We start from the raw sequence: 12,347 nt of genomic DNA, 5'->3' as shown, positions 1-12,347 counted from the left end.
TTAGGCCCTTGAAAGCCTGCATATATACAAACAGTGTGTCCTCTACCTTTGTATTTGTATAAACATTTGAAAATAACTATAACCTTTAGAGATTAATTCTTTGGTAACTCTTAATCCCTTCTGGTTGAAGGAAATAGTTCTTCATGTTCCAAAGAGAAACGGGATTTGTTTTATTTTCCTCCATTCACATCACCTGATGAGTCAGAGTGATGCACTGATGGTAATCAAACAACAAAGTCAATTAAAAGCTTAAGCTGTAGGTTTTAACCACAACCAGGAGAGTTCCATGAGAGACAATGTTGGAAAAGCTACCATGGTTTCTCACTGTATTACCTATATGAACTCTCTCACTGACAAGAGGAAGTAGCTTTGCAGAAGCACCTCTGCAGAAACTTATGGGCAGACTCCTTTAAGTTGGAAGAGTTTTTACAGTTTCCCAGAGTGTAGAGACAGTCTGGGAAAAAGCAGAGCTGTTTATTCAAAATCTAAGGAGCAGAAGATTGAAATTGGCATCATGGGCTGGGGACAAGAATTGACCTCTAGATGTTGAAAGAAGGAAGTATAGAGGAGGACTGTAAACAGCCTCAAAAATATCACTGCTGGAGAAACGCAGAGAGGAATGCAAAGACAGAAACAGTACAGCTCATGAGGACCTTAAAGCAGCTTCATGCAGTCAGCCTGTCTTTGGCAAAACCAGAGGAAAGGATTTTACAGAGTTCAAAATACAAAACCTAGGAGCACGTAGAAAAGTGTATAGCTGTGTGGGTACACTATGCAAGGCTATACTCCAGAGAGTATTAGACCAATGCAGATATTAGAATGTGCAAATAATTACTTTGCTGCCACAGAACAGCATTTTTGCTACTCTTTTTGAGATGAGGTTGTGCTGTTGTCAAGTTACTTTCTTTGAGGAATTTCCTGCTCTCTCATGTCACGTGCCATAGCACCATCACTTCCCAAGAGTCCTGAGAGCCCAGCTCAGCAGCTGGCTCAGAGTCAGGGAGTGAGAGGGGACTCGGTGGTGCCACATGGAGACCTGAGTGTGCAAGAGCTACAATGTCAACGAGTGTCATGTTTCCAAAATGCTGATACCCAAATACTGTGGCTCAGCAGACCAGGCAGCTGTGCTGCCCTTTGGCAGCAGGAAGCTGGCAGCTGAATCTGTTTCTTCCTCCATCTCCCACTCAGTCCTGTTCTTAATGCAAAATCACTCCATGCTTTTGTGGGTATATCCTACAGAACTGTAATTCCAACCTCCTTAAAATTCAATTTAGTTCTGGTGTATGGGAACAGTGCAAATGCTATTTCGAGGAGTAGAAAGTGAATTATTCTGCAGGCCTGTCTAAGAATTCCTCCTGAATGTAGTTTTCCATGCAGTTAGTTCTGCATTCAGCATCAATCCCTCATGTAGGTTTGCCTTTAACTATTTTCTCCATTTGCTGAATTTGCATGATGACTTATTGTCATTATATATTCATTATATATAATTCATTATCATTCATTATATATCCATGAATATATAATAACAATAATTTATTGTTATTATATATTCATGGATATTCCTCTAGCTCCCAGAGGTTGCATTCAGAACAAAGCCCATCACATGCCATACCCTTGCATACAAAGGCAATCCCTTTCTGTGGGTTGCAGATGCAACAGAGAGTGAGAGGGGGAGACACCCAGCAGATGTAATGCCATTGCATACAGGTATGTTATACATATTTTCATCTTTTACCTGGCCATGATAGACACATGGAATTAGTGCCAACTGCTCTAATCAGTCCCTTATGACATCAGGACAAGCTCCCACTGTGGCACAGTAAAGCTTCAGCTGGTAGATTCACTGTCTCTGAATTGGAGAAATCAGTTCCTTCATATTATGGAAGAGGTTTGAGCTGTAGAGAACAAATACCTTTGAGATACCACTGTAATGAAATTCACTGCTATTCCTAGAAGAAAAAAACCCAAATAAATAAAAAAACCCAAAAAACCCACCCAAAACACACCAACACAACAAAAAAAATCAAACCACCAAAAAACAAACAAAACAGAACAAAAAAACCAAACGAGGGAAACCTTGTGTACTTCCTATTGGCTTTTGAAATTCATACATGAGCCCAGAGCCAAGAGTGCTGCTCTGTCTACTCTCGGTTGTACTTCAGGTGTGGAAAAATAATACTGAGCCAAAACTTGCAGAATGTTTTGGATCTTTAGAAATGTATAAAAGACATAGAAACCATCAGCACTGAAGCTGTGGGCTTGTAATAGCTGAAGTATTTGATTTCTTTCCTCCTGTAGCAAACATCCAGCTAACAAACAAGGAAACTCAGGGTGAAAGATTCAAGGAGAACTAGGTATTAGCATCCTTCTTTCTTACCAGTACTATAATTAGTACAGAGCAATAGCACCATCAAGCTCCAGATGAACAATTACATGCCAGGAAATACAACCAACAAATATACCATTAGAAGCAGTCACATCTGTGTGGTACCACAGGAGTATGCACCAGTGCCACCTAGCCAATCCCCAGCGTATGTCATTCACAGTGCTAGGCAAACCATGAAACAGCCCTTTTGCAAATCACCTCTTCTACACACTTGGGGAAAATTGTAGAACCAACTAACTATTTAAAAATATATATATATTTTTATGAGCTTATTGTAATCAATAAGCTGAGAAAAATCAGAAGTGAAATATATTAATTAAATGTGATTGTATTGGCCATATGAACTGTATGGAGCTAGCTGTTTATCCAATGCTCCTGTCATCATCAAAACTATCCTGATGTGATGTCCAGAGAAAGCAAGAGAATCCAGCTGTCTGTGGAATAACTTTGACAGACTAAAAAATCCCATAGAAATTCAAGGACTTTCCATTGAACTAAGCCAAATCTAAGTTCTAAAAAAGCTATTATCTCTATCTAGGGGTACTGCATATTCTGAGAAAGCTCAGTCTCAAAGTTACAAATACACAGACCTCCATCCAAGAGAGAGTATTTTGCATGTCTCAGTTTGATGGTAAAGAGAGTGCAATAAAAGAAACAGGCTTCCTAGTGCAAAACTTATATCACCTCTAATATAATGGCCAGGGTAAAATGAACTGCAGTTAATGAGCCTTGGAGTCTCCCAAAGCAAAACCTGAGATTTGAGCAACCACAGCTTTGGGAAGGTTTGTATTTCCATCACGACTTTGAGCTTCAGCATCATTTCTGCACAGAATGGTGGTATTATGGCCAGAAAGAATCACTGGAATTAAGAGAATTTTTTTATTCCTTCAACATTACTGGAAGTGTTTTAGGAGCACTAATGACATCCTCAGCCTACTGAAGATAACAGGAAGTCTCCAGTGGCTTCAAAGGCACCGGGATTTAGCTCTGTAATAGTGAAAGATAAGGCTGGAGGAAAGGGGTAATATTTTAATTAAATCAATTGTCTGAAGTGCAATTCTCATTGTCACTAGATGGTGCAGCAGAGTAGCTTTACTTTGGATCAGTAGAACTAGAACTTTGGAAAATGTTATGATGGGTTTTTTTTTGCAGGCAGAAACCTCCATTAAGTGGGCCTTTCTCTCAGAACTGTTTCTGGTTGCAGTTTGAACACAATGATCTTCTCTAACACGATTTGAAACTGAAAGAAGATGAGTGATGCCTATGAAGACTAGCCTGACATCACTTAGCTTTAGCTATCTATGCCCTAGACACATGCAGCATCCTGTTTATTTAGAAAAGCTGGGTGCTACAGCTGAGAGCAAGAACCTGAAATGTTACATGCATCACAGGAACGGTTAAAGAAAGCTTGTGCAGATGATTCCTTGGGTTAACCAAAATTTATACTTGAGCTGTACAGAGAGCAAAAACCCAGGATGGTTTTGAGTATTTTCTGCTATACTGAAAGAAAAGTTTATGTGATACTAACAAGAAATGTCTTTTCCCTCCTGTTATCCTGTTCCTCCCTCTCCTGCTCTTCACCACGGGTGGAATAGAAAGCAAAGGAGGTGATGGAATTCAGTGCCGGGGTGGGTTATCTGGGAATCTTACTCAAACCCCTCCTTTTTCATAATGTCAAATTATAGCTGTCATTTTAAATTCTCCCAGCTGTAGTTCTGTGCCTGTCAGCCACCCATTACCTGTCTGAAATCTATGGTGGACAATTCCTAGCCTGTATTTCATGTACTCATTGGTACAGCTCCTTCCACACAACAGTGGGATATCTCTGCTGCTCTGTACCAGCAGTTTCAGAGCTTTAACAACAAAAACATGTTTCTGCTTTTGGGTAAAGGCCAATTCTAATACTAAAACAACGTTTGATGTGCTCTTGATAAAGGAGGCTCATCAGGACATCCAATATTGGAGTTCAGGTCTGAATCAAAATTATCAGATTGTCCTTGTTGACTTTGATTATTGCCTGGAAACTAAATTGTCTATGATGAGAGAAGAAGTAACTTACAGATTTACAATTTGTTTTATACTTTGAGCCTATCTCAACAATAAAATACATTATGTTTTGAAAGGATAATGACACTTTTTCATTCCAACTCTGTGAGAAGAACTTCACAGGATCTTTTTATTTTTGCTTTATAACTAATGAAAAAATTGCAATTTTGAGAACAGTACAAGAACTGTGTGACTGTGTACTGAATTGTACTGAGTTAAGATTAAAAATATGTGCTTTATTTTTTCCTCTAGGAATTTCCTGCCAGCTCTAAGACAGGATATGATTTTGGAGAGAGAGAGAGGGAGAGAGAGAGAAGTCAGATATTTCTGCAGTTCATGCAGACATTATTTAAAACTCTTGAGAGAGAATAGTAAGAAACAGAAGTAGCCAAAATAAGGCTAAGTACTAGTTCTCAAATTGCTAAGCCTTCATATATTAAAACATATTAGATACCACATGTTCATTACCTTAGTATATTCTATAATTTGTTCTGTGAGTTGAACATGTCAAAAGGATATAGAAATTCAGTGGTGATGAGATGACTGGCAGCAAGATTGAAGCATGACTCTCTCAGAGACCTGACATCTTAATTGAAGGGGTGAAACTTTTGAACTCTGATGACATCAGTCACAATTTGTGTCTTATTTATTATTGACTGAAAAACAAATTAATGCCAGAAGACAATTACTCTGGAGCTTATGTCTGGTTCAGATATTCTAGTGAACTGTGTATATATGATTTTACAAGTGAATGCTGGTGCATATTTGGACATGCAAGGGCACGTTCTTCAAGAAAAATTGTGTCTTTCTCAGAAATGCAATGCAGTTAGGTATAAAAGAAGATGTTAGGGTAGCAAGTGGTGGGACCACATTTTTCTATTTATTTTCTAGAAGAAGATAATCACATCTTGAGCAACTATTTTGAGTTCTATAAAACTACAGCAAGCCACATTGTGTGGAAAATGAAACAAGGGGATTTTCTCAGATGACAATTCAGGCTACTACGTAAGCAATTAGGTAATTTTCAAGAATTTTCTCTCTCTGCCTCAGTGTGTGTATACAAGTATATATTTACTGTACACACACACATATATATATATTTACATATGTATTCCCCTTGGGGGAAAAGGGAAGGACAACTATTCAATACTATTGAATTGTATTCCACCTGAGCTGAGCTGAGGTGTGTATTTAGTTGTTAGAGTGTAAATAGGGAGTAAAATGCATTTGATAGAGGAAGTACAGTCCTGGCAGACCTGAAGACAGTCTGATATATTTTTTAAGGGTTTTTAAAATTTGTTTTACAGACTGTTTTGTCATTTTTGGGTCCAGCTCTGTACTGATAAAGTGAAAAGAGTTTGAAAAGATCTGAGGATGAGTGTATGTGGGTATTTTGGTCCAAGCCATTCTCCTGTGTCCTCCTGAGATGTGAAGAAGGTCTTTGGGAAGGCAGTGTGAGGAGATGCTAAGCTGCACATCCGCTGTGTTGCAAGTGTCCAATTTAAATTTGTGCTTGAGGGCTCATTCTGATACCAGTGTGCTCCAGATAATATTATGGAAGGTCTCCATTATCAGAGACTAGGGAGATGATGCATATCAAAATGGAAAATTAGTATAGTCATTCACATAATTAAATCCACTAATCCCATCATAATGGCACTACTGCTACATCCTGTTACTGTCTGGAAAACAGGATGTGTATCCCAAGAGGCAGTCAGAGAGGGCAGTATTTTAAAATAAATTCCATCACTATGTATGTTAGATTGCTTAATTATGAGCAACCTTATATTCTCAATGTCACATTTTATCTCAGGAAATTAAAGGAGACAAGTTTTAAAAAGTAAAGGAAGGAAAAGTTTTTAGCAATTAGTTCCATTTTACTTAAAGTCTTTTAAAATGTAGAATCTCTGCTAATAAATATTTTACTTGATCAGTTTTGAAGTGTTCCATTACATTTGTTTATTATTTAAGACAAATTCCGCTGCATTTGAGCCCCAAAGAAATTATGGATAGCATGGTGGAAGCTGCTAGAAATGGTACTGAACCAATGCCGCATCCATTACAACATCTTGCCGTGACAGAATTGCTCCGAGTACCACGCTCTCAGGTTTAAATTTACAAAATGAGCATCTTGGGCTCTGTTTCTATTGTGAGGCTTTTCCATAGTCTACTAAGCTATTTCAGCCACAAAAAGTTTTTCTTATATTCAGCCCCTTCTTAGAGCTGTCTCACTGCTTCTGGGTCCACCCAAAGCTCACATCATCTTTCCCTTCTGCTCGGGCAGCTCTGCAGAGGGTGTTTGGTCAGCCCAGGTCACTGTCTCACTTCTCTGCTCATGCCACCAGCTGGGATGAAATCCTGTTAAAACCACGAGTGCATAACCTGCACAAGGAGTCAGGGAGAGTGACAACCTGTTTGTTGTGTATTAAACCTTCAGGTGGCTCACAGGCTCTGCAAAGGGCTTCTTCCTCTCCTCAGTCACACTTGTGCTCTGCACAAAATTGATTCCCTCTTTCCCACATCTGCCTGTTATGAACAACAACTGATCAGATGAAGGACAGCATCCAATACCTCACACACCTGAGAGTGATTTTCTTGCCCCTCCTCCAGGTCTGCTCTGCACACCTCTAGCTTCCATTCACTCTGGGAAGAGTTGAGACAATGGTGGTCAATGGCTCCTACCATTACCATTAGCATTTGGAATATCAACAATGATCAGTTTTTAAGGGATAGGGAAGGAGGAAAATTATACATAATAGAGAGAACCACTAATGGGATTCTAATTCTTTTTTAGGTGTGACTCTTTGGGTTAGGACATTTGATCCCAATATCAATAGTTTCTCTGTCTCCAGGGCAAAAATTTAACACTTTTGCTTTCTGAGCTAGTCACTGTTTATAATAATGTGCATAGTCTTTATTACAATAATTTTTTCAACATTTTATGAAGTGTGCTTATTAAATGAAATGGTAAGTCTGTCACTGGCAAGTCTCTTGTGCACTTTTTTTTTCATGTTTCCTTTCTTTTGGCAGGTCCATGAAAAGGGAGTAAGTTTCTGTGGGCTGTGCATGCTTTTCCACCCTTTTTCAGGATTTGTCACATCTCCTGGAAGGCCTTATAACTCACAAAACATGATTTTATATCCCAGCAATTTGCCAAGTCTTGTCAAATCCTAACATTTTTGTTGGCAAAAATTTCCATCTCTCGGCTGAAAGGGAGTAACTTAGATCATCCAGTCACAACACTGTTCTTTGGATACCTTTTTATGGTCAGTGTTAATTTTGATACATGGTTTAATCTCTGCTTGTGAGGGGCTGCCCAATATATTTCATGTCATCACTCAGTGAATCTTGTGCAAAGTGAACATGCTGCTTCATCAGCTGATTTTCCATTTTTACATGTCTGCACTTGCAGTCCCACTTCTCTCTGAAAAAAAAATGATCTGAGAAAAAAATAATTTAAATGGAGGTAGTTCTTACTTCCTTCAGGAATGGTTCCTTTGTTAGGTACAGCTGCTGCTACCATACTGTAAGGGAGACTGTACAATGAGCTGATGCTCTGTTTACTTTTTTGGGAAGATGCTTTTTCATCCTTTTGTTTTTAACTCATCCCCTTCACCTCAGTGCAACAACAACAAAACTTCAGCTCTTGGGATGTGGAATAGGAGTAATTTAAATCTTTAGGACATGAATAAACTAAAAGAGAAGTTATTATTCATTGTTACTTGTTCAAACAGCTCCAAATGAGAGAATTTTGGATTGTTTAAAATGTCTAAAGAATAAAATAATTCTCATCTTTTGCACCGAACACAATTAGTGGTGAAAAATCCAAGAGGACATGTGATTTCCTCAGGTAGGATTTGTGAAGACAATATTTATTGGTTTTGGTTACTAGCTCCAAGAGAAGTGAGAAATGTTAATAATAAGCAGTGCAACAGATGTTAGATTGCTACATCTAGTCCTGCCATATGCTCTTTGTTATGAGTCATTCTGGATGCCATCCATCCCCGTACCAGTGCTCACTGGAAGCATCAATCTGCAGCAGGAAGGGTGAAGGGAGGCATATGCACAGCACAGCTGGAGGGGCCTGCCCATCTCCTCAGCCTCCTCAGGAGGGGGGATGCAAGAGCCTGGCTGCGTTTACATTTACCACCATCTATACATGACCTAAGCCATGCTGAGTCCCACTTAATTGGTACACAGCAAATGAGGAATCCACTCCTGGCAGCTATTTTTAGTCATTCCTTATGACATCTCGGGATAGCAGGAGAGTCTGACCGCCCTCTGAAATGAAGCACTCCTTGCCCTTTAGCACAGTGTTGCTTAAATTCACTTCAAGCATGAATGTATTCAACAGCCTCCATCCGTGTCATATTTTCAAGGGGAAATTAGGATGGTACATAGTCACACTCAGTCATACAAGGAACCCATGGTTAAATTCATACCCCAGATGGACTCTGTCCTTTTTTCTTCCTGTTTGAAAGCAAACACCCTGCTTTCTCATGCACTAGTTCAGTCTTGTATATCAGCAGTGGGGGAGAGGAACAGATGCCAGAGGAGCTGGAAGAATAGAAAGAGCAGGCTGCTGCTACCTCTGATGAGAATCAGCACAGGAGATCATGGAAAAGGGACAGAAAAAATACATTTTCTGGAAGATACCCAGAGTTTTTCTTTCAGTTTGAGGAAAACCTCACTAGCTGTTAAAATACAAGGTCTGCACTTTAAAAGTGGGACTTATTTCAGCAACAAAGCAATGTCTGATAACTGCAAGCATTGGTCTGCCTTCACCTCTCTCTCTCTCTCTCTCTCTCTTTTTTCCATAAAACTCCTTCAGTACACACCAAGAAAAAAAAAAAAAAACAAAGGTTTCTAGCTGCTTGGTGAGAATTTGTAATTGAGATATTCATCTTGTCAGAGCGAGCAAATTGGCAAATCCCCATGGACCTTTGCCACGCAGGGGCAGAGCTGGACAGGCACGCAGTGGGAGGCAGGCAACCCCAGTTGTCCCTGGGTCCCCAGGACTCCAGCACAAGAAGAAGGAAGCTGTTGTGAATCAGAGGGAAATGGGAAGCTATTTACTTTAACTGATTTCATGCTTTGCTCCAGAAACCTCGCTAAATTCTGATCTGCTTTTGAGGGAAAATTTCAAGATATTGCCATGGTAGCTTAGTGAGGACCCAAATGGCTTTAGTTCCTTGACATGTCTAAACTTCAGTGAAAGTGAGTCACATTTTTTTTTCTTTTTTTTTTATTTTCTTTGGGTGGAAAATCTAATTTTTGCTGTGTTGCACCCTGCTGTGCTGGTTGCAGGGCACTGCAATCTGACCTCTTGAGGTGCTGAGTGGTTCTCTCAGCACCTACACATCATCATGGCCTCTGCTCTCAATCCTGCTGCCGTGCTTGACTGGAAAAGGCCTCTGGTCTTCAAGCATAAGAGTAAGACCATCATGTCACAGGACTGGTATATATTGACCTACAGTCCTGGTTCTGGGCATGGTTCAGAATCATACAGATTACCTGTGCACCTTCAGAAGCCAGAAATTGCTCGATCCAGAAAAATATTTCTAATCAATTTAAAAGATTACATATTATAAGCATGTTGATTATTTTTTTCTTTCTAACAGATTAAGTTGTACCAAAATTTATATTAGGTTATGGAATGTTACACTTTAACAATTCTTTCTGTGTGTATATTAGATTTGAAATGTTTATTTTGGTATATGATCCAGAGATTTCACCCTCTGCATCCCTCTTGCACTGTGCTGAAGCCAAACAATGAAACTCGTTCTTTTAAAGTCACAATCTCCTTAGTGTTTTTTGCAGTACAGATTTGTAAAAGAGGGACATCAGTCTCCTAAACAGTCAGCCTTGTTTTTTTCACAGGCATCAAATAGGGTATTTTTCAATGGAGGTACATCTGCAAAAGACCCTTTAATCAGAAAATGCCTGTCTGTTAAAACAAGAGGGTTTTTTCCTATGAATAAGCACCATTTGGAGGTAATGTTTACAATTGTCATGTGTCCAAGATGCCTTTTTTTAAATTTTTTGAAAGACTATATAATAGCAAATGCACATGGCTTTATTACTGTAAATTATACTGACATTTGGGCAAGTTATTACAAATATGAAACCCAAAGGTAAAAGCTCATCTGGATGATTATGTATGGATGTACTCACACACTGCACTTTTGGTTCTCATTTTGGCAACCATAGGCTGGATAGTTAATCCGGATATTTCCCACTCCGGCACTGGGACATGTTCCCCCTTTGTGGCAATAGCAGATATGGAATTTTACAAGTCTGCTCTGTCTATTCACTAATGGGCTTCACCTTTTACCTCCAAGAGCCTTTTTTTGAGTCCAGGGTTTACAGGTTTAGACACTGCAGGCAACCTAGCCAGAGGAGTTCTCATATGGGCCCAAAACCCGTAACAGAAAAGCCAAGTAAAGGATCATGATTTTATCCTTCCACACCATAATACTTCTTCCATCTTTACTGGATATCAATACGTCTTTCCACTTTTTGTGAAAATTGGAGAATCAAAATAATTCCCAGAGAGAAATGTGCTATTTCCCAGAGACAGTGGTGCATTTAACTGTATTTTTATGGTACATGAGGTTTTGGTGTGTCATCTTTGAAAATATGGGCAAATGGATTATTTTTTTGGTCCAACAAAAACAGCCACAGGAAAAAAAAGGATGCAAAACTCAGGGTGTTGCAAGTTCACTCTCGGAGTTAAGCTGTGGTCTCTCTATTTTGCTATTGCCAAGAATGCATGCCAAGTCATTGAGGTTGACCACGTTTTATTACCTCTGTTTTTGCTATTCTACCTTATTCCTGAGACAAGTGGGAAAATTGTGTCTGAAAACTGTCTTTAAACCCTGGACTTCTAGATTGGACATCTTTAATGAATACTGGACGTGTTCCACTGCTGTGCACTGCTGTCTGGGTCTCGGCTTATTAGATACTGTTTTGAAATCCATAATTATAACCAGGTTTGTGATGGGTCACATGCCTTTGTATACAAAAATTTCTGTCATCCTGGTAGAGCCACTATTTCAGAGGAAATCAACTGATTCAAAACTAGCATTTGAATACTTTTAGCTTTACTTGTTTTGGCCTTCCTTACCTAAGGTGTGAAAAATGGCAATTTCTGTATTTCTGGGAAATTAATTTTCAATGTTGACTTTGGGCCAGTAACCCGAAGTGCTAACATAGTCCATATGTCTGACTAGTGAAGGTTGAGTGAAAAGTATGAAAGTTCTAGCGAAAGTCCATTTTTCCTGCTCCTTTTGGTAAATTGCAGGATTCCATTATAGTGACAATAATTCACAGTTATTCCAGTCGGAGCACTGATCCCCAGTGAAGCTGGGATGAAGGTAAAACGCATGGAATTTGTTCTCTATGGGTGCTGCTTTTCACGCTGAGCAAAAGCTCAGTATTTATAATTTGCTCTCCTGTAGTATTTGCCATTTTTCCGCCCTTCTCTTAAGACTGCAATTCCCGCCTCATATTTTCTTTTTAAACTCTCTCTCATTTTAATACACATTTTGTATTTTCTTTCAATAAATGCTGTCACACAGCTCTTCTACTTCCTTTATTGAGAAAACACTCATACAATGGTGGAAAAAAATTGAGAGGGAGGGAGAAACAGAGAAAGGAAACAGAAATCATAAGCAAAGAGTTCGCACCGATTATTGAAATAGTCAGCGTTCCCTCGGGCTGAGAGAAAGGGAAAGGCACTTTTACAGTGTCTTGGAATATTTTTCTTCTGCACAATTCTGACTTTTCAGCACATATTCATTCTACAGCGAGAGAAGCAAAGAAAATAAAAAGGACTCAGAGGTTTTACAGTAAGTTTTTTCATTATCTTTCATAGTGACACTCGCGAGTAAAAAGTCCCAGGGAATATTAGTGT

Source organism: Molothrus ater, chromosome 3, assembly GCF_012460135.2.
Source record: "Molothrus ater isolate BHLD 08-10-18 breed brown headed cowbird chromosome 3, BPBGC_Mater_1.1, whole genome shotgun sequence".
NCBI lineage: Eukaryota > Metazoa > Chordata > Aves > Passeriformes > Icteridae > Molothrus > Molothrus ater.
This window is presented reverse-complemented; position numbering follows the sequence as displayed.